At 41.2% G+C, this 24,151-nt stretch overlaps 1 protein-coding gene across 1 annotated transcript in view; it reads right to left on the minus strand.

Annotated features, from left to right (window-relative positions):
* The window catches only part of Il33 (interleukin 33), a 35,284-nt gene extending 20,244 nt beyond the window's left edge, over positions 1–15,040 (minus strand). The window contains exon 1 of the mRNA XM_028764097.1: positions 14,959–15,040. The gene's annotated coding sequence lies outside the window, so the exon portion shown is untranslated. The remainder of the gene's footprint in view (positions 1–14,958) is intronic.
* Positions 15,041–24,151: the final 9,111 nt, after the last annotated feature.

The following is a 24,151-nucleotide window of genomic DNA, read 5'->3' on the forward strand; positions in this document are numbered from 1 at the left end:
CTGATGTGTGTGCACTAAGTCTGGAGTGATTTTGAAAAAGATAGACTGGCATCCTGATCCTGCGAGCTCAGGCTCAGGACCTCTGTGCCCTAAACCCCCATTTCTTGGGCCATTCACTGTTCTATCAGGTTTCACATCTTAAAAGCAAGGCGTGTGTGTGTGTGTGTGTGTGTGTGTGTGTGTGTGTTGCTTCCTGTCTCCTAGGGTCTCCTTTGGTACCTGCACCTGCCCCTGCCCCTTCTTCACCCCTGGGATGCCATCCTGGTCCCCTTCTGTTAACTGTTAATTCCTGTACACAGGAAAGCCCACAGTGGTGTTTGCTGTGTTTTGTTTTTGTGTATTCGGAAAGCTGTTAGTGCTAGAGGGAAGGTGTGTGTAACGCGTGAAGGGTGTACTTGACAAATAGACCTGCGGCTTTAGTTTAACTCAAGGGCAAAACAAGTTTTTCTCCTACATTTAGGTTCTTAAGTAGAACTTAGTAAGTAAACACGTAAGTGACTTTTATAAAAATTCAAAATAAATACAAAATATCCGATAGAATAAAGTGTTTGTTTCATTCATTTTCTCTTTTTTCCATTCCCGACAGAAACACTTTTTAAAAATTTACATTATACATTTAATATATATTATATAGTAATATATATTAATAAACATAATTGTAAAATATATTTACTATGTATATTTAACACTTGAATAAGTACCACGTGGCTAGTATGTACTGGACTAAGTGTTTTACATAGTTACGTATACAATATATAATTCACACTTGAACAAGTAGTGTGTCAAGTACTGTAAAACTGGCTCTCTACAGAGATCACACCCCACGATGCCCAAAGTCTTAGTATGACCACCCTCACTCACAGGGCCCGATGACCCAGATCACACTGGGTCATTGTTAACTTGATCATCACAGCAATCTTGCCAGGGTGGTACTATGTTCTGTCATACAGAGGTGAAGAAAATGGAGCACAGGTATGTAAGTAACTTACCCAGGGTGCAATGGCTAAAAGGCAAAGCAAACACTTTAAGGAAATGAGTGAAGTGATCTAATCCTGTCAACATTTCATATCTCTATCACTACCCCCATATCCCAGCAAGCTTCCTTTACCACCCTGTATGCTCTGCTAAGAAAACACTACTACAGGTTTGCGAATGAGGCATTAGATCAGTGTGATCTGGGTCACAGGGCCCTGTGAGTGAGGGTGGGCACACTAAGACTTTGGGCATTGTGGGGTGTGAGCTCTGTAGAGAGCAGGTTTTACAGTGTCGTAAAGAGAAATCTATGTGTTATGGTTAGAAGAGGGAATTCTCAAAACATTTCAAGTCAAACAATTCTTTTTTTTTTAAAAAAAATGTAATTTTTTGTACAATCCCAGTGCATAAACAAAAGGCTAAATGGTTAGTTTATTAATAAATGCATGGTTTCTAAGTTTAAAGTCATGTTTGGTCATTATAAATTCAGTAAGGCAAAAATGGTTTCCAGCATAATGGTGGATTAGTTTCCATGGAACCCTTCCTGACAAGAATGCTTAAATTAAAACATTAAAAGGAGTTATGAGGCCTGGGGGGATGGCTTAGCAGCTAAGAGCACACAATGCTTTGGGAGAAGACCTAGGCCAGTTCCCAGCACCTACATGTTGACCTACAACTTTCAGTAACTTCAGTTCCTGGGGTCCTGCCACTCTTCTGGCATCCACAGGCACCAGGAATGTATGTGGTACATTCATGTATGTGCAAATAAAACATTCATACACATAAAGTAAAAATAAAAACCTTTAAAAGAAAGAAAGAATCAAAGGCAGCATGTAGTGGTACACCAGTAACCCCAGTACTTGGGAGATGGAGCCAGAGGATCTCTGATTTGAGGCTAGTCTGGGCTGTAGTGTCCAGAATAATAACAAATAAGCAAGCTCTGTTTTCTTCTTAAACCGTCCTTTATGTCCCAGAGAAAAGACAGAAAGTTACAGGATGTGCCAGGGTAGGGGAATAAAGCCCAGGACATGCCCAAGGTGGAGATTCTAACAGGAAAAAGAGCTCCCGAGGGGGCTGCAGTCAGAACACAGGAAGGACTGAAATGGATAAACCTGAAACACAAAAGGAACAGCTAGGAAGGCTGTCCCAACCACACCCCTTTGAGAGTTACTTGTCCTCTGACAAGTGTGTGTGACATCACAGTGCCTCTGAGTTTCCAAAATTCTGACGTAGAAAATGAAATGTAGAGCAGTTTTAATATAGCAGTATCCGAAAACCAATGGGAACAGCAAACACAGATCTTAGAGATAATAGCCAGGCTGAATACCCACCAGCTTCCTCAGGAGAGGCTTCAGGGCAAACGAATAGTTTATAGTCCAATTTTGCAAAATAAATACAGTTCTGAGGATGGTGACAGGAGCCCACAGAGAAAAGAAGCAGAGACCAAACACAAAGTCTTCATTCATTGGAACAATCTCCAAAGACATGTGAAACAACTGATTTTTAATCTGTTTATCAAGCATAGAAATTTTAAAAAATGTGAATTTGAAACCTTGAAACATGGTATTAAAATGAACACTGAGTATATAAGCTAAGCAGCAGATTTGACACAGGTGAATCAAGTCCACGACCTGGGAAGTGTGTAAAAGCCTTCATTCAGATACAATCCGCAGACACAAAGAGATAGAAATGGGAGAGGCAGGGTAGGAAGTCTGGGGAGTAGAATGGGACCATCTACTGAGTATCTGAGGTAGCAATGCTGAAGATAGACATGATGGCTGAGAACCTTTCAGAACTTTTTAAAGATGTCAGTTCTCAGACCCAAAGATACCAAGGACCTCAAGCAGGAGCAAAAGTGGAAGGAAGGACTCCGTATCTTACGACTTGTGAAACCGATGAACATTTAAAAGGAGATTATCATGTCAGTTCCTGAAGACAGAGAAAAGCTGTGGGCAAACAAAACCAAAGTTTAGAGTAGGCTTCTGGGTGGATGAGTATGGCTTACTTAGCCCCAGGATCTTAGGGTTAATGCCAGATAGTCAAAGAAGCACCTCTGGCGTCTACGAAGCCCTCCTGAGACTGCAGCGATGGCCACAAACACCTTATCTTACTGGTAAGGCATACACCACAGTGAGCTGGAGTCTGCTGAGCCAGAACCATGACTCGGGCGTTTCAGGTCACCCAGCAGTTGGTGTGGATATCATGTTCTGGCTTTTCTTTAACATGTTAAACAGCAGCAGAAAAGAAATAAAATGTGAGGAAAATCACTGTGTGGTCTACCAGGGAGTGGTTTGTTTTGTTCTTGGGCATTTTCGTTTCGTGTACGGATTGAATAACTGACTACATAGGTAGCGAGCCTTTCTCTGGGAAGATGCTGTGCTCATCTGCTCGCTCTGTTGCATGGTGGGAGGGAACAGAGTCTTATTTGTTTCCTTACAGTTTGGAAGAAGGTACAGGGGTAGAAGGAGCAGGTTGTAGGCACGTGCTTGAAGCTGAGTCACACAGAACGTTTGGCACAACATTGTGTGGAAGGCAGCAGAGAGCAGGTAGGAGAGAGTTCAGTGTATACAAAGGCTTTGTTGAGAAATATACAAGGGAAAAGGTGTCAACCCATAGCACGGCTTTTGGGTCAATCAGCTCACTCAATTGGGGTAGGGGAAATCCGATTTGTTTTACTTCGTCTCCCTTTAGAACCGGTTTGGCTTGATGTCTGAAGTATTTATGACGAAGAACGGCAAAGGAAGACAGTTTACAAGAAGAAAGAATGGTGGCCTCAAAATGTATCAGTCTGCTCATTCATGAAGAGAAAACATTATATGCATGCATGACAAATTATTTCTAGTTCTTGCCAAATTTACAACAGGGATATTCTGCCAGGTTTGAGAAGGACTGCAGCTGGCAGCGATTCGATCAGAATAGATTGCTTAACTGAGGATGAAAACTTGCGGGCTAATGAGAGCCTGGAAACAATGCCTAGATTCCAAAGCTTCAGATGGTTTCTGCAGTGTGCACAAATCCAGATCATAGCTAGAAGAACTTTTCTGGCAAGGCCCTGGATTTCATCAGCTGGTTTGCTGTTTATTTCTTTAAGGGAAGCATGAGATTTCGCAGACTGCAGTGCTTTGGATTTAGGGGTTCAACCTCAAAGGAAAGCACACTTCTCTTTAAATTACTACCCCCGTAAAGGAATTTCTCAGATACACAAAACACTAAAAGAAAGTTTGTTCCTCTCCCCTCCATATTACAGGTTTATATTTAGAGCCAGTATTCCCAACTCCATTCTTGGTGCCCAGGATGCTCCAAGAAGCTTCTAGAATAGAACCTATGCACCTGTAGACTGCATTTAAAGAATACATTAAGGACTAACAAGGGGGAGTTTCTGAAAGAGTTAAATGTGTTTATAGAAAGGAGAAAACAAGGTTCTAGACTTTAACATTTAAGACCCAAAGAAGGAAGCTCAAAGCGATAGATACAATAGCAAAATTACAGTCATGGAGATGTACCAACTCCATTTAATTATAAACACACACACACACATACGTGTATCCTGTAGGTTAGTTCACACCTGTAACTTTAGTACTCAGGAGGCTGAGATAAGAGGACTGGCATAAGTTCAAGGCTAGCCTGGGCTACATAGTGAGGTCCAGGCCAGTCTGGGTTCACAGAGTGTGTCATTATCTCAAAATAAAAGAAATTCGTATGTAATTCTGATGTAAGTGTGTGTTTGTTTCACAGAGTGGAGGTCAACTACTATTTAGTAAAATGCTTGCTAGTTAACAGAAAACAAGTTTCAAAAGTTTGCTTTGTCTGAATTTTTAAGGAAGATTTATTTATCGTTTTATGTGTATGAGTGTTTCGTGTGCATCACATGTGCAAAGTGCCTGTGAATCATGTCCACTACATGCATGCATGCAGAAGGAAAGAGAGGGCAGCAGATCCCCTGAGACTGGAGTTATAGACAGCTGTGAGCTGTCATGTGGGTGCTGGGAACCCATCCCAGGTCCTGTGCAAGTTCACCCAGTGCTCTTAAACACTGAGCATACCTCCACCCGGTGCCCAAGCTTGTTATTCTCAGACCTGTGATTCCCTCCCCCCCCATCTAGAGGTAAGAATTGTTCTTGGTGGAGTGTGAGGCAGAGGGTTAGCTAGCTGTATACATACATGCTCTAGGACCAGTCAGTCAGCCAGGGGTACTTAAGTATCACATGTAGAACTTCTGTGTGATGTGGTCTATCAAATGTGGTAAATAAAACAAAGCAAACCATTTATTATATAAATTGCCTATTGCTTCAGCTGTGTTATAACTGAGAAAATTAGTGGGATAGATTATAATTAATTGGCAATGGCTCAATAAAAGCCTAACTAAACTTTCTTAATGTAACTACCTTCAAAAGTCTAAAAGTTCGTTGTTCTTTGTGGTGCCCATCAATGTGGGATTAACTTTCTTCTTTAAAAACAAACAAACAAACAAACAAACAAACAAAAAACTACCGCAGCAGAGCTTTTGAGCAAGGGATTACGATAGGATCTCACTATGTAGCCAGGTTAACTTTCACCCTGCCTGTCTCCACCTCCCAAGTGCTGGGATTGAAACCCTATGTCACCCCACCCGGCAGTAGAAGGATCCACTGTTTTTCCCTCTGAAACACAAGTGCAGTGTAAGGACTTGCTTGTTTTACTAATGTTTTCTTCTCATATTAACATTGCTTTGCCACTAGGACATGGCCGAAGAGTGCCTCTGTTCCAAAACGCTAATTATAGGAAAGATATTTTTTCCTAAAGTGTGTTTAATGCAAGTCTGGAGTGGAGGGAAACCCCAAGTAAATGATATTTCCTCAGACTGGCAGAACATGTTTCCTGGCAAGATATCAGAATGTCTAAGATGGGAAAGATAGAAAATTCTAGAAGCACTGATAAGTTTGGGGTAGATCTGGAATTTTGGAGCATGACTGGTGGCAGTGTAGACTGATATAACTCTATGGGAAACAATGTGGCGATTCCCACCAAAGCTCAACAAATGACATCTTCCTCCCACAAGTTTGCCTGGAAGGTCTGAACTCAATACTAAGGCACAAAAGCAGTCACCAGAAGGCACCTAGGGAATGCTCGGAGCTGCTTGAACATTCTAAGCAGGGAATAGCACACATGACCATCTGAGCTATAATAGGTAAGTAGAGGTACAAATATTTAGGGGAATTCTAATCAGCTCTGTAAAGCAAAAGCTTCTGCTACCTGGACAAGCAACAATGTAGTGTGTTAGAAACATAATGCTGAGAGAAAGGTAGGAGGCAGGATACAAAGTCTGGATCAGTCAAAACTACACGTATAACACAGTTGTGCATTGCTTAATAATGGGGACACATGCTGAGAAATACATCATTGTGTGACCGTTACAGGGTGTGGTCACACAAAGCACGATAGCCTCTGTGTCATGTTGGCACTGTAATCTTATGGGACCACTGTTCTGCTCTGCCATTGCCTGAAGCATCAGAACCTTACATGGCATTAGGAATCATGTTACCGTTGAGGTGGATGACTAGAGGGGTGAATTCTGATATTTCTGGAGTCCAGTGGTCTTCTTATTTGTTTATATAATTAAACAGGTGTGTGTAGTTCACGACAGTTCATTAAACTATATAGTTTTGTGCCATATTCGGTATTATTTGTTACAAATCAATAAAATGCCAGCTTCTGTTGTTGCTGTTGCTGCTGCTGCTGCTGCTAAGGAAGAAAGATTGCCAGTGGATTCTAAAATACATGGATTCTACACTCACAGCTTTCTTGGTTGGCAGTAATAAAATATGATAATTCTTGAGAATTGTTATTTAGTTAATAAGGATTAAGTAACGTAATAAATTTTAAATTATGACAACCAGTTAAGGGACAGGAAATCCGCCTTCCTCTTTCCTGCTAGAGTGAGGATGGGCTTCGGATTAAACACAAAATTGTCAGTCCTTAAAGAACCAGAAGCCAACCGTGTTAAAGGGGATGGCTGAGGCGTCTGTTAGGTGAAGGCAGAGTCCTGAGAGCAACTTTCAACAGCTTCAGCTGCCTTTATCAAGTATGGACATAAAGTCTTTAAAATATAACAAGCTGGAAATGGGGCTCAGAGAGGGGGAGCCCCATTGTGCAAACTGAAGAGGACCTGAGTCTGAATCCCCAGCAGCCACAGAGAACATCAGGTGAGGCCATGCGTGCCTGAGACTTCGTCACATGGGGGGCAGACAGAAGGATCTTTCGGGCTTGTTGGCGGCCAGTTTGACTCTAGGTTGAGTGACTTACCTCATGTCAGGGGATTAAGCAGGGAGTGATGGAGCTGGAGTCCCCAGGCCTCCATGTGCATATATCTCACACATAGAAGTACATATACCACACACACACACACGCACACACACACACACACACGCACACACGCACACATGGTAGGTGGTACCACTTTGTTCTTATGTGACAGTAAAATACCACATTGGCGTATTTTTTAAAAAAGTATATCTATGTTTATATAAAAATGATTATGGGTATCATAGGTACATAAAGCAAGTATCAGTAATTATAGGTGAACGGATAATGACAAAATGAGTTTTGAAGACTTTGAGCTAGAAATAGTGATGCCAGCACTGAGTCAGGAGGATCATGAATCCAAGGACCAGCCTAGGTTTTATAGCAGCAACCTTCCCTCTCAGCCAAAAAGGGCTTTGAAAATCAACTTTTATATAACCATGAAAGAAAAAAGGGAGGATAAACACAAAACTTACTTCCTCTGGGGGGGGGAGGCTACTTTTAAATAATTGCACAGGAAGATTTTTAAAAATGTTAGAAACATTTTATTAAAATTATTTATTATTATTATTATCATTGTATAAGGCTATTTTTAAATAATTGCACAGGAGGATTTTTAAAGGTATTAAAAACCTTTTATTAAAGATATTATTATTATTATTATTATCTGTCTGCCTTGCCATGGTGTGCTTTTGAAGGTCAGAGGACAGTTTGGGGAGTCCGTTCTCCCTTCCCACTTTGTTTCTGAGGCAGGGTCTTTCTTATTTCTTCTACTGTGAACCTGTAGCTGGATCTCCTGTCTCTGTCTCCCATCTTGCCCTAGGACTGCTAAGATTACAGATTGAAACTGCCACATCCAATTCTTTATATGGGTTCCAGAGATTGAGATAGATTGTCCGGAGTGTGTGGCAGGAACCTTTACCCACTGACTCATCCCACAGGTCCCAGAAGCATCCTTTTTTTTATGCTGAGTGGCAGAATCATCAAACTGTTTTTTTTTTAATTTCAGAATTTACATATATATTCATTTCAATGTATAAAATGTTTTCAAATTTAAAAGCTTCAGTTGATCACCTAGTTCATACACTAAGCTATTAAGCAGACCTCTGTCTCCTCCAGGAGCTAATGTAACTCCCAAGTTAGAAGAAAATCTGTAAATAAAACCAACATTAAGGGCATGAGAGCACTGGTTGCTCTTGCAGAGGACCTGGGTTTGACTCCCAGCAGCTACATGGTGTCACAATCATCTTAGACTCTAGTTCCAAGGGACCAGTGCCCTCTTCAGGCCTCCACTGGCATAAGGAATACACACAGTATACATACACACAGGCAGACAGACACTCAGAGTTTAAACTAAATATATCTTTTAAAAAACAAAAAACCAAACAAATAAAACCAAAAACAGCCAGGTAGGTGTTGGTGGCAGACGCCGTTAATCCCAGAACTCAGGAGGCAGAGGCAGACAGATCTCTGTGAGTTCGAGGCTAGCCTAGTCTACAAAGCTAGTTCTAGGACAGCCAAGGCTACACAAATGAACCTTGTCTTGAATAAAACAAAATAACAACAGCAACAATAAATAAAAGCACAACATCAGCCCTTTAAAAATTAAGCAGACCAACTTGTCATTTATGGCAATTTGACTCAAAAGAATAGCTAAGTGAAATGACTTAGCCAAAACAACAGTAAAACCATAAGTCCATAACAGTAAAACCATAAGTCCATAGTGGCATTCAGAAGACAAAACAACTACAAAATATTTTCCAATTAAAATACTGTTTGATATCACCTTTATTAGAAAAGTTAAGTATATCCATATGGCATAGGAAACCTCTCCCTTGTACAAAGGCTATAGTCACTCTCAGTGCTGCTTTTATAGGGTTTCTCATGTGTTTGTGATGTCCACATCGGAGGGCAATGAAAACACTCACATTGTAGAGCAGGCAGTTAAAAGTTCCATGTTTCACAATGACATTTTCCCAAGCCAGCTGGCACAGTCAAAGGTAAAACAAGAGTCCCTCCCAATGCGGGCATTCAGCTGCTAGGCTTCAGAGACATAATTGTGTAAGGCTGATGGCTCTGGCTTCTACCCATTCCACTTTGTGGGTATCTCCAGTTCCCCCCCCCCACACACACACTTTCTGTTTTTATTGGTTTTGCACAGGATTCCTAGTGGTCTCAGTTTTGGTTACCAGAGATTGGGCTGAAGTAAAAACATTAAGTTACAAAGACTGTTGAACGCTGGTCTTCTCAGAGGTAAGACTAACAACAGCATCATGCACTGAATAATATTATCAGATGATGAGACACTTGAAAGTTAAGGGGATAGGGGCTTTCCGTGCAGAGATAATGAGAGTTCCAAGCCTTGGAGCTAATCAAACAAGCAGCAATCCACACCTTGGATATTTCATCCCACTGTCTCATGATTATGCATTACACGTTAACAGAAGTACTAGTCAGAGGTCTGAAGATGCGTCAACATTGTGGGACAGACTTAATATGCGGCAGCAGCTATCCACTGGATGGTACTTTAAATGGGACCTATAGCAGGCTGAGTCTTCCTGACCTACTAACTGTGAGAACTAGATTCGACTGGAAGCTACTGAATGGAAAGGACTGTTAAGTACTCCTCAAAGATCACATCAAAAAGATTCCCCGCTGACATAACAGAGTACTAATAGCTTTAATGCTTCTGTGTCTGAGTTTGTTCTCCTTGGTCTGATACCAAGGAGGAACCTTCCACTTGATATAATGAAGGGAATAATGGTCAAATGTCCAGATCACAGGCTTGAGGTCACATCCTAGGCGTGACATTTTTTTAAGGTGTTAATATTCCTTGCAGTTTAAGAATATCCAGCTTAACTGGCATAGATCAGGAAACCTGCAGGGGTCTGACCTAGGTCCTCTGCATATATGTTATGTCTGAGTCCCTTGACCTCATTCTTGTGGAAATCCTAACAGTGAGAGCAGGGTCTGTCTCTGACTCTTTTGCCTACTTGTGGGACCCTTTCCTCCTACTGGGTTGTCTTGTCCAGTCTTGATGTGATGGTATGTGCCTGGTCTTATTATAGCTTTTTATGCAGTGTTTGATTGATGTCCATGGAAGGTCTGCTCTTCTCTGAGGGGATGAGGAGAGGGAATGGATCTGGAGGAAAGTGTAGGTGTGGATGGGGGAAAGGCTGGGAGGAAGAGACGGAGGGGAAACTGTAGTTCGGATGTAATACAGGAGAAAAGAATGCAAAACAAATTTAAAAGCACTCAGTTTATTATATGAAATGTCTACTGCATAATGACAGTTATGTTTGTATTCATAAAACATACTCTTAGGTCACTGATGAAAAAAATATGTGCCTTCTTCAATAAAAATAATCTATATATCCATTTAGGTAATATGCATTTTTTGTTATGAAAGACAATCCAGGAAACTAAAAGTTGCCACTAAGTCAGAATCAGAATGTTGGCACCAGTTTCTGTGGCTGAAACACTCAAAAAAATATTTGAAAGAATTAGTGTTCAGGAAAGCTTAGCACTACACATTGGCATTTCAATTTGCCAATATGGAGAAGTTATATAAAGAGCTGATGAAAAAATACAAAAAAAAAATTTAAAAGCGCCCAGTTTATAATATTAAATGTCTACCTACTACATAATAGCAGTTATGTTTTATTCTCAAAACGTTCTCATAGGTCAGCAAAGAAAAAAAAAATATGTGCCTTCCTCAAAGTGTGGACTTGCTTTTGTTTGAGGCGGGCAGGCACTCATTATGGAGTCCTGGCTGGCCTGGAACTTGGTTTCTATATAGACCTGGGAAGAGTGCACAGTGCTTGCTTCTGTTTCTCCAGTTCTTTGATGACAGTCATGCACCACCATGCCTGGCTACATAATATTTTAAAACATGATTGGTGTGAATCTGGACAGGATATATATAATATATGCAAAGAAGATAATAGAAGATACAACCCAGGGAGGAGAAACTTGAACTAATACATTCAGGGTTGAGGAAGCCCCTACTTGGTTGTGATAGTCTCCAAGAGAGAACAATCAGTGAAAAGTTTCTCTTCTTATATGGGGGGCGGGGGGCAGGGGGCGGGGGGCAGGGGGCGGGGGGTGGGGGGCAGGGAGAGAACCCTATGTGGTGGTTCATTCCTGTAATACTAGCATTTGAGAGGCTGAAGCTGGAGGATTGTCATGAGTTCAAGGCTAGCCTGAGGGGTTCCAGGCTAGCCTGGGTTACAGCATGAGACCTTGTCTCAAAAGCCCAAAACTTTCTTTAAATGAGAAAAGGGGTAGATAGAGAGCTGTCAAGAAAGCTCAGCTGGTTAAAACACTTACTATGCAAATACAAGGAGCCCCGTTCAATCCCCAGAACCCATATAAATGGGGAAGGAGAGAAAAGACTCTACAGAGTTGTCTTGTGACCTAAGCATGAACACACCCACACACATGCACGGACACACTTGGTGGTGCACATGACCGCACACGCACAGATAAGTGAGCTAAAGAAAATATAACTTGACTACATATCATTTCGTAAATATCTGTCATTCACACGCCAGCAAACTAAAAGTGATCGAGACAAGCAGAATAGCCATACTCAGCTGTGAAGTTCGGTTAAACTCCTCCCCAAAACGTTGAGTCTCTATTGAGACTCCATGGGAATTAATGAACAAAACATTCTTATGATGATTTTTTTATTGCATTCTCAGATGAACTCAAACTGCTAAGGAATTTTTTTTTAAAAAAAAAAATCATTTGATTTATGAGGTGTTCAAAGTGGAAGGGAATTAAATACAAACTGTAAAGCACCTAGACAAGTTTGTGTGTGGATCCTTCTTGTTCATAGCAACAGGCGTCATAAAAGAAATAGGGAAGAGGCAGTAGTAGCTAGTAAGAATCTCTCACTAAGGTAAGAGTGGGTTCAGCCCTGGCCAAAGAGGCGGAGGACTATAGTGTTTTCTCACTAATATTTTACATTTGAAAGTGATGGGAATTTTGAATCAAAAGTGCTTCTTCTCAGAGAGGCTTAAAGATGTTAATGACGCTGGTTTAGAAGCTTGCTTACATTTTTGTCTTTTGTTGTTTCTTAATGAAATTTAGCTTTGGATTTTAATCCATGACCTGAAAGTTATCATCTTTACCATTTATTATGACAGGTACAACCTTTCTGAATCTCACTTTCTTGGTGTCACAAATCGAGGCGGTAACATTTGTGCCACAGGGGTTGCAAGAACAGGATCATTGGAGATGAACATCTCCCCTTCAGCAGACGGTCAGAGATGGAATCTGACTGTGACCTCCGACAGTCACTTCTGACTTGTAGAGTCAGTCAGAGACCTTCTCTTGAGTAGGGTTTTAACGACGTTTGTTTATTTGATTTTATTTTGTGTCACATTTCACACAAGAGGGGGCAAAAATCAGGCTCAGGAATATTGGGTAAGATTCAGACTCACATAGCTGACAAATGATAGCTAGATAATAGATTTGAAAATGCCACTAGAACCTGTGGGGTTTTTTCTACTGCACTAAATCATGTGTTTCCCCTAAATGAAAGGAAAAACCTCTCAGGGGTATAACCTACCAATGGCAAAAGCAATATTGCCAGGAGTCAGTAGCAAGGGGAAAGTTCCCCAAACTTCCCATACCCTCTGGTCTCCTCTCATCCTGAGGTCTGCCTGCTCTGTAAAGATTGTTCCCTTAGATATGCCTGGCACAGCCTGGAGAAACAGTTCTGTGGTAGCATGTTTACCTAGTGTGTCCAAAGCCTTGGGTTTGAGTCACAGCGCCATAAAACAAACAAAAAAGTTCCTTTTGCATCCAAACATCGACACTGGAGAGACATAAGGAAACGGGGAAGTGAGAGATCCTTCCATGACCCCATGACCCTGAATCTGTTGACTTGACCGTCGTGTTACATTGCTCAAAAGTTACAGCTCCTTTCTACTGTTGGAGGAGTTCACACTTGACCTTGCAGGATCTAACTGCCCCTTCTGCAAATTGATGCTCAAAGGGGGAAACTCTGTCCCCCAACCTTGTACATACAAACTGTGAAAAGCTTTGTGTTTGCAAAAGTGTCAACTGTTACATAAATGATGCATTGATTTTGGCAAAGTCAGACTCGTGTTGTAAAACACAAAACAAAAAACATATTATCAGACTTCCTTAGCATAGATATTTCCAGGCACATATTTATTCCCTCCCAGCACTGTTTCTTTGTGGTGTTTCCTTCCAGCGATTTAATTTCTGGATGGAACATAACTTTTTAACAATACTCCCATTCCCAGAAGCTGCCCAAAAACCTCTTTTCCTGTGACCTTGGCAGACCCCAGAGTAGCAGTCCTAATCTGTCACCTTTTTATCTACTTTCAACCATATCTCGGCCGACATATGAAAGTTAAAGCTCACTGTGGAATTATTTTCTCTGTAAATGTGAAGTACACACTGTTAACAATGATCTAAAGAAATAGCATTTAGGTGCCAGAGGAAAACAGAAGTTACTGCTCACAGTTGCACGGGAGATCCCAGAACCTCTCAGAGAAGAACTAAGAAAATGTAAAATTTGAGCCAGGAGGGCAATAGTGCAAGCTACACGGCGTGCTTAACTGTTTAAGGAAACTCTCGTCCTGTGTGACAAGGCTCAGAGGCCCCTAACTCTGAGAAATCAGAGGATGATGAGATGTTTAGAACACAGAAACTGTATGTCATCTGAGAGGAAATTGGAAGAGGAACATCAAGGATTTGAAAGACAAAAGTGAAAAACAGTTTTCCAGGATGCTGGACCCAGTGGTGGACTACAGTAGCAAGCAAGGATGACTTGAGGAAACAGACACAGGTGGAAAGCAAATGCAGATTGGGAAGACAGCCACACGCAGTCTCTGGCTCCCACGTGACAACAGTTTGGGTATTTCATGCTGTGTTCTTTACTAAAATATCTGAAGAACATGCATGCAGTTAGAGTAGTGGGTCTCAATCAGTGGGTTGGGACATCTTTGGGGGTCAAACCACCCTTTCACAGGGATGCATGTCAGATATCCTGCATATAAGATATTTACATTATGACTCATAACTATCAAAATTGTAATTATGAAGTAGCAACAAAATAATTTTATGGTCGAGGCTCCCCACGCATGAAGGACTATAAAGGGTTGCAGCATCAGGAAGGTTGAGAAACACTGATGTACAGAGGAGAAGAAAGTATAAGGAAGAAAAATTGCCAGGAGCATAAAAGACCAGGAGCCTTCAGAAGAAAGTCTCTTGAGTGAATAGTATCAAAATTGATGAGTTTTTAAAAATGTATCCATCGAGGTAGTCGATTCCTTATTTTTTCCACAAATGCTCTGGTCTCAGTTTTTCTATGACCTTCCTTTTACTGACAGCCACTTGCAGACAGTTGCTAAGCATTAAAGGAAGAAGTCGAATTACCATCTTGCTTTGTAAAATTTCATGATGATGGGGATTTAAAGACTAATACTATCTAATCACGCAATTTATTAATAATTTTAAAGATCTCTCAAAGGAAAGCAAATGGCATCATGAGTTAGTAGCAATTATTTTCCATCCACTTTACTTCTGTTAGCAATAACAGCAAACCAGTCTAGTAATTTATTTCTCAGAAATAAGACGGGGGTGGGGGGGAAACTCCATAGGTCTGAAGACTTACTTTTCTTTGCAGAAGCTATTAGAAATTTCCCACAGTTTTGGTCTCAGCCTTACCTTGGTGATCCTGTCCTGATTTCTCCCTTCTGAAGCTGCAGTTTCTCCTCTGTGCAGAGCGCCTCGGGCTCTTTTTATTACCCAGAACTTGGCAGAGAACCACATGGTCTCAGAAGAGAGCTGTGGAAGGCAGGATCAGGGCCAACTTTTCTCACTTCTTTTCAATAAGCTAATAGCATTCCTGTCAACATCGCTGTTCTCGTTCTGTAAACAGCCAAGGCTCACGGATTTCTGCCTCCCCTCTGCCTTCCCTTTATATCATGATTTTCTATGTGTGTTGCAGGCAGGTGGTGGTAAGGGATGAGGTCTTGCTATGTAGCCTAGGCTGGCTTCTTAATTCACGATCTTCGTGCCTTAGGCTCCAGGGTTGGAATTACACGGTCAGCACACCTGTTCTGCTCATCTGTCTTGATTATAAACTTTAACTTCCAAATGATGGATTTTGTGCCCCTTCCTCTTCCAGACTCATAGCACAATTAGCTCACATACAGCCCCAACCCCATCTTCATGTCCCGCCTCCTTCTCTGCCCCTCGCCTTCACAGTTTGGCTCATTGTAAGTTAAACTCCCAAGTTTTACCTTCACCATTCCTTTCTGGACAGTCTTCTGGTTTTCTATTTTACTTTGCCACTGGTTTATTTTGCAATCTTCATTAAGAGATCATGTTTTTCTTTCAAATTCTTTTTATAATAAAATCACTTTCTATGGTACATCAGAAATAGGCAGCTTATTTACAGATAAAAGCTCTCAGAGTTCCATGTACCTCAACATAGCTGACCTGCCTCCCTCTTCTGACCACAGAGCAATTAAACTACTAAATAATAACAATAACAATGATAATAATAATAATAAAGGAAAGCAAACACTAGTGGTTTGAAGAGTCTATATGGGGAAAGAAGAAACAAAAATCCTCTAGGCTACCTAGACTAAGGTGATTACTTCATACGATATAAAGTCACAATCAAGACAATAAAAGATTTGTGGTTCCCACGTAGACCAAACAAGGTAGCTTGAAGGAAAAAATAATAAAGACATGTTTCTAGGGATAAGTAGTATTTGCCTTCTTGCATGGAAACCGCAGTGCAAAGAGAGTGATGTGGAGTTGAAGCAGAGCCAAGTTCCTTGCCCTTCCAAAAGGACCAGTGCTCATTTTCCCTTAACCACTGAGCAGCACCGGGAATGGATCCCTAGTGACAGGTAGCCAGAGCCTGAGATGGCAGCTTGCCAGACTGGATGAACTCGAAGGAATGTGCCCCATACAGTGGTGAGTGGGGGGGTGGTCTATCTTAAGAGAGGAATAGGAATACCAGGTCATGCATGATACCTTCAGCTCTGTAAGGAGTTGTGATCGGGTTGAGAGAACAGAGGAGGGAGAAGCTAAGAGACAACTGAAGACATTCCCAGAGCGCCTACCCTCCCCACATGGTAGGAAGAGTAAGTTACATGTCCCATGACTCAGTTTTAAAAGTAAAATATCACTGCACTTGCTACAATCCTTAAACAAACAGTTAGTGAAATCTCAGGCTTGCTCACTAATGAACAGTGGAAATTATTTCAAGAGGACAGAGATGGCTTCTGGGAGGGTTTCCCTCATTAACGGTTATTCACCAGGCAGGCTTCAGCCTGCTGAATCATGGGCTAGTGGGTGGAAAAAACCCCTGACCATCAGACAGCTACCAATCTGGGGAAGTCACCAAACTAATGCTTCATATCATTCCCAACCACTTTGCTCATTCACTTTGTGCTGTGACAAAGAACGTAACCAGAAAGAATGTTGTCTACCAAATGAATGGGGTCAAGGCCACTGAAGAACCCAGCATTTGCCTTGTGGAAGTCATAGACACAGCTGTCTGTCCCTTTCTTAGGTCTCCACATTACTGCCGGCAAAGATAATCCATAGGCCACAATGATTCTGACGCAGGTGCTATTAGTGGCATCAGGAGACAAATGTGGTATTGTCTATAGCCTTCAGAGGTCCCCACTTAGGAAACCCTACCTCACCAGCGGTTGGGATATTGATTCACACTGTAGGAAAGAAGTTCAGGTTCGAGTCATTATAAAGCAGAATTGGATTTATTAAGGATATAAGCTGGGACATTTGGAAAGACAGACATCACAATAATACCCATGTGCATGATTTTTGTCTTTTAAAGTAAATTGCTTAAAGCAGTGGTTCTCAACCTTCCTAATGCTGCCACCCTTAAAATAAAGTTGCTCGTGTCATGGTGACCCCCTAACCATAAAATCGTCTTTGTTGCTACCTCATAAATGTAATTTTGCTACTTTTATGAATCATAATGTAAATATTTTCCATTGGTCCTAGGTAACTCCTGTGAAAAGGTTGTTTGACCCCCTATGAGGCCGAGAGCCACAGGTTGAGAACCACTGGCTTCAAGAGTATTTTTCCACCCAGGTTCAGAGATGAAGCAAAGGTTATAACATAAGCAAAAAAGAATTAATGTTGTAAAGTTAACTTTAATACATGGGAGGCCAGTTGACTTAATTTCTCTTTGCATAAAGAATTTCCTTTTGTAAGTGAAGTTATGAGATGGTCTAGTAAGTCTATCATTCAGGTCTATGGACACCGATTGAATTCAACTTGAAGGTCATGTGCACTTTGGCTCTGAGTGAACATGGTTTGCTGCTATTTAGTACTCTTTTCTAAGATGAATCTCTCAAAAAAGTGAGCATTTCTCTGTAGGTAGTCTTTATAACATGGTTTTTAGTTGTGTTTGAATAGCTTATTTTTACCACTGAGAAATACAAACCAGATCAAATCAAACAGTAACTTCTTAACTTTTCCCATCTTTCTGTCCTGCTTTGGGAAATACTTGAGGCCACATCCCTATCTCTGTTAGTTAGAACTCAGACAGTGCTGCCCATCGAAGAGATTCCATGCATCTGAGAAGATTAGCTTGGCTTAGCACGTCTCAGACCTTTCCCAGAACTGCAAACATTTTCTAAGACATTTTTGTTGAGATAGTATCTGGCTTAGAACTCACAGAGATTGTCCCTGCTGTGATTGAAGAGGTTTGCCACCACACCAAACCCTAAGATAAAACTTTAACCAAAACTACCATGTATGTCAACGTCTAGATGTTAGACAAGCACTTTCATCAAGTCCTTTCATCTTGGGAGGCATCCAGACACTAGAGTTCTGCAGAAGAAACTCAAAAACCTGCCAATCCACCAAGATGTCCCACTGTGCCCCACATCTGAAGTATATTATGTGAGAAGCAGCATCCTTGTTGGTTGCTCGCCCATCCCACACACTTGTACAGAGGCACTGACAATTTCTTCATTTCATAATCACATTCCCTTTATTTCCTGAGTCCCTCCACAGTGTAAATAATGTTTTGTAGAGTGTGCAAATTTTCCTCATTTTCTTCTTAATTAAAAAAAATTCATGTACATGTGAGTGCACAAGGGAGCATGTATGTGCACCAGTGTGCAGATCAGAACAAGCATCTGATCCTCTGGGGCAGAGTTACAGGTGGTTGGGAGCTGCCACATGGGTGCTGAGAACTGAACCTGGGTCCTTTGCAAGAGCAGTGGCTATTCTTAAGTTCTGAGCCATCTCTCCAGCTCTGGTTTACTCGTTTTCAATAATGCAATAAATAGTATTATCATAGCGTTGTGCTATTTTTAAATAGGTACTAAATTACTCGAGAAAGCCATAGTTATTTCTCTTTAATCTGATAACCCCAAGGGTATGTCTCCCAAGGCCCACAACTACCTCCACCTAAAACTGGAAAATACCACTTTTCTAATGAGGCCTGGTAAGGAGGGTGGTCAGCAAAAAACCACGTTGACTTTTCTCCCATTGGATCTGTTCCAAGAGTGACTGACCCTTTAGATGGAGTCCCTCGATAAGAAGATGTCTTTATGGACCTTGCATCCCACACTCATAGCTAAGCCAGAGAACCACAGATGTCACTTCCTCTGACTCCTTGTACAAGAGACATAACTAAATGCTTATTGTAACCACCAGTTTGCTTCTGCAGCTCATCACTCAATGAAAGCTTACTAAACGCTATCACCTTGCCTGGAAGAGACTTTTTACAAGGGCAGCCTATGAAATCAGACTGTATGAACCCAGGGCAGAATTGAAAGGCTCAGGGCACAGAGAAGCCCACAGAAGCCATCCAGCCCACAGCCTAAGTACTCCCTATGGATATTTGATTCTTTAGCCATGTTTCTCTGAGGGCATAAAATCCAGTCTTCTGATTTTATTTTTTGAGACAGGGTTTCTCTGTGTAACAGTTCTAGGTGTCCTGGAACTCAATTTGTAGACCAGACTGGCCTTGAATTCTGCCTCCTGAGTGCTGGAACTAAAGGCATGCCCCACTACCACCCAGCCAACCTCTGATTCTTGGTGACTGCAAGATAAGTCTTTTTTTTAATCCAGGTACTTTGTATCTGTACAAAGTTTCTCTCTGGTAGAGTGTATTCCTAGATTTTCCTCTTTTTAATTCATCTTGAGGTAGTGCGGTGAGACCCTTGTGTTTCTGCAGATCTGTATCTCCTATATGCTCAGACTCAGATTCATTATGCCAGGGCAAAGAAGGTCCAAAAGCCAAAAACCCATCAAAACCATAGCCTGAGCATGCCCAAAGCTGTCCCTGTCTGCCATTTTAATCTTTGGAACAAGGGCTCTATGTCCTGCTGATTAGTTTTTGTCACCGTGACATAAGCAAGGTTCATCTTGGAATCTCAACTGAGAAAACACCTCTAAAAGACAGAATTATAGAATTATAGATAGGTCTGTGAGGCAATTTCTTGATTGCTGTTGGAGGGTCTGGCCCACTGTAGGTAATACCACCCCTGGGCAGGTGGTTCTGAAATGTATTTAAAAAACAAAACAAAACAAAACAAGTGAACAACAATAACAACAATAACAACAACAACAACAAGTTAAACAAGTCATAAAGTAAGAGCCAGTAAGCAGCAATTTTCTAAGATTAGTTTCAGTTCCTGCCTCCAGGTTCCTGCCTTGAGTTTCTGCCCTGACTTTCTTAGAGTTGATGGACCTCAATAGTAAGCTGACATAAACCCATCCCTTCCCAAGTTGATTTTGGTTATGGTGTTTATTACAGCAATAGGAACCGATCATCGTGGAGATCTTTCCTTGAACTATAATCTTAAACTAGTCAGGGATGTTCTCACCCTTGAAATGCTTTTTTTTTCTACATGAATATGTATAGGTGTGTTCCCATTATTTGAGGAGGGGAGGGAGAAGGGAGAGGAGGATTGAAGGAGATACTGTGGGGTAAGATAGCTAGAATTGAGGGACATTTGAAGGATGATATGAGAACTTAGTGCAGCGGAAAATTCCTAAAATCTGTGAAGGCAATCCTAATGAAGTCTCCAAGTAAGAAGGGAGGGAGAAATAGTCCTAACTGGATATCACTTGCTACCGAGTTCCCAGATGTAAGCCAGTTCCAGTAACTGTCATGGGATGTGTCCAAATGAGTTGCTGGCCAAAGGGGTCCCCTGGGAATCCCCAAACAACCCAGGCTGCTGATAAGACATAAGTTGCTCTCCACAAGCTGATAACAAGGTCTCATTTTTTTTAAAAAAAAAGAAGAAGAAGAAATGATAAATTAAAAAAAAATCAGTCAGGCAGTGGTAGCACACACCTTTAATTCCAGCACATGGCAGACAGAGACAGGCACATCTCTGAGTTCAAGGCCAACCTGGTTTCCAGAACAGCCATGGCTAACTATACAGAAAAATTGCCTCAAAAATGAAAAAAATTGAAATTATTAATGATTTTATTTTATGTATATGAGTATTTAGCCTGTATGTATGTGTGTATACCACATGTGAGCCTGATACCTGTGGCGGTCAGAAGAGACCATCAGATTCTCTGGAACCAGAGTTTCAGATGGTTATAATCCACCATACAGATTCTGGGAATTGAGCCTGAGTCCTCTTTAAGAGTAGCAAGTGTTCTTGCCTACTGAGCCATCTCTCCAGCCTAGTATACCACCATTTTTATTCACTTCCATTAATGGACACTTAAGTTCCTTCCATGTGTTAAGTTTTGTGTTTTAACAACCAGTTCCTATGCTGTGTGCCAGTAGCAGGTTTGTTAGACCATATGGAATTCCTTCTTTTCTTTTTCACCAAGAATTAAGGTTTATTTATATCACTGCCTAAATGTATGACCTACATTACCCTTTAAAATAACACAAACCATGTAAAACAGATTGTTTTAAACTATGGATTTCCCATTTGTGTCTATTCTAATGTCTGCGTTGCACTGGGGAAGAACATTGAAATCTGAGGATTCTGTGGTCCTTAAAAAAAAAAAGTCCTGATGTTACTAGTTACTGTGTTCAAGAGTGTGAGAAACACTGACAGACATGTAATATTTAGAATTTAACTGATACCTGAAAACAGGATTGTTTGCAATAGTGAAATAATGTGATGTTTTTAATATATCACTTTAAGTAATGTTAAAGTAGTATCAAGAAGACATTCGGACTCCGAGGATTTGTAGGAGCATTTCATCCATCACAGATCTTTTCTCCCATGGAGTGTGGTATTGGCAATACTGGATTATCCCTTAAACACCAGTTACCTTCCTTGTCCCTTTTTCCTCTCTCCAGAAAAACATCCCTTAAATCATTTTGCCTTGTAACTGAATCTGCCACAACACTGAAGCTCACTAGGTTGTGTACAACAAAGACCTCTCCAAAGAACTTCAGTACCTGACTTGAAAATGTAGTACAATCTAGTTGCCAGACATTCCATAAATAGTGAAATCTCTGTGTTTGGCAAACCTTTGCATTGAAAACAACAACAACAACAACAACAAAAAGATCTGTGATGTTCAAGACAGCAGAGGTTGGGTTGCTGTTACATTAGAAACAGGACAACAAAAAGAAAGATAGCCGCTTGCATCTTATGCTTGTTAACTGATCATCTTCATCTGCTTAGAATGTTTGGTCTGAGTGAATTGAATTGAGGTTCCAAAGGGAATATCCATTTATTGTTTCATAGTCAAAGCCAGTACATTTCTGTCCCACAGCACTTACCCATCACAGCCCAAGTTCGGTGTTCACACTGCCGCTTAAGGGAGGAGACTAAGGGAAACAGGTATCACATGCCAGGTGCTGTGTGTGTGAGAGATGCTGAAGGTGCTGTGGACACGGAATTCTGAGTCATCTTTATTGTTTTTTAGCAGGATTGACTCGATTAGCCTCTTCCTCTCCTGGGATTGCACACCGCTCCTAATCTCGGAAAGCTGCTGGTGGGAAGTCTGTGTCATCACTGCCCCTAACACAGAAGAGCATTCTTCTGCTCTGCCCTGGATTTGTCTCAGATGAACAATCGGACCACTCGCTTTCCCCAATAGATTTCGGGATGTGGGGGAAATGCTCCCCAAACCACATATGCATTTCAATTTTTCCTTTGTTCTGGAGGATTTCATACATATTTCATTGACAATGACAATAATATTCCCATTTCTTCCTTCATCTTCATCCATATACCCCCTCCCAACCTCATAGTTTTTCTTTAAAATATATAACCCACAAAGACCAGTAATTGCTGTCCATGTGACCCTGGGTATGGGGTTACCCTGGAATTTGGGCTGGCTCTGATTATTGGGTTTTTGAGTGGGTTGTGAGATAGCAGGTTTCTATATGGATTTTCACGCAGTTGTTTCTGTGGGTACTCCCTCCCTTCCACCTCCTCTTTTCCCCCATACTCCCCATAGACCCCTCCCCACTTAAGCTTTTCTGCCAATAGCATTCCACATCTCTGCTTTTGCTTTACCTATGACTATTCCTCTCCCCAACATGTAAGTCCCCCACCAAAAGACCCCTCTCTAGTTCCTTGGCTTCTACCTACTTAAATACACAAAACAAAAGATTTTAACCTAGACTTTGTCTCTCTGGGCCTGCCTTGCATAATTTCTTTCCAGATCTAGTTGTTTATCTGCAAATTTCATGGCTTCATTTTCCTTTACAGCCCAGTGATACCATTGAATGTATGTGCCACTGATGTCTTAGTCATTCATATGCTGATAAACTTTGAATTTGAAGCCATTTCCTAGCTGTTCTGAACACAGCAGCAGTAAACATGAATGTGCACATCTCTCTGCAGTGGGATATAAGTCTGTTGTGAGTATACCCCGGAGTGGTATAGTTGGGCATCTTAGGGTTTTATTGCTGTGAAGAGATACCGTGACTATGGCAACTCCTATAAAGGAAAATATTTAATTGGGGCTGGCTTACAGTTCAGAGGCTTAGTCCATTATCAATATGGCAGCACACGGGCAGATATGGTGCTGGAGAAGGAGCTGAGAGTTCTACATTTGGATTCACAAACAGAAGGAAGAGACAGTGAGCCACTAGGCCTGGCTTGAGCTTCTGAAACATGAAAGCCCTCCCCTCAGTAACACACTTCCTCTAACAAAGTCACATTTACTCCAAAAAGATCACACCTCCTAGTAGTGCCACTCCCTATTGACCTATAGGGGCTATATATTCAAACTCCCACACTGGATCATATGGCAATTCTATGTTTAGTTTTTTTGAGAAATCTCCAGACTGATTTCCAAAGTTGCTAGACTAATTTACATTCCCGCCAATAGTATATAGATTTCCTTTATACCAGCTGTTGACATTTGTAATCCTGTTGATGGCCATTCCTACTGGGGTGAGATAGAATTTAAAGTAGTTTTAATTTACAATTCCCCAATGACTAAGGATGTTGAGAACGTTTTTAAATAATTTAAATTATAATATAATCATATCATTTCTCCCATCCCCTTTTTTTCTCTCCAACTTTAGTTTCATCTGTTATACAAGAACTTTTTGGGTTTGGGAGAGCTCATCTGTTGATTGCTGGTCTGATTTCCTGTGCTACCAGAGCTTTGTTCAGGAAGTCCCTACCCAGGTGGGCCTCTAAGTTGAAGCATACACCCTACTTTTCCCCCTAACACCATCAGAGTATCAAGTCCTATGCTGAGGTCCTTGGTCCATTTACCATTGGCTTTCATGCAGCATGACCAATAGGAATCTAGTTTCATTTTTCTGAATTTGGAAATCCTGTTGTCCAGGTGCCATTTACTGACTGTGCTGTCTTATCTCTAAAGCATATTTAGACATCATTGTCAAAACTCAGGAAATTGTAGTTTTGTTGACTCGTATGTGGGTTATCAAGTTTATTCTATTGATGTG

The sequence above is a fragment of the Grammomys surdaster genome, unplaced genomic scaffold (genome assembly GCF_004785775.1).
Source record: "Grammomys surdaster isolate TR1022 unplaced genomic scaffold, NIH_TR_1.0 141, whole genome shotgun sequence".
In the NCBI taxonomy this organism is placed as follows: Eukaryota; Metazoa; Chordata; class Mammalia; order Rodentia; family Muridae; genus Grammomys; species Grammomys surdaster.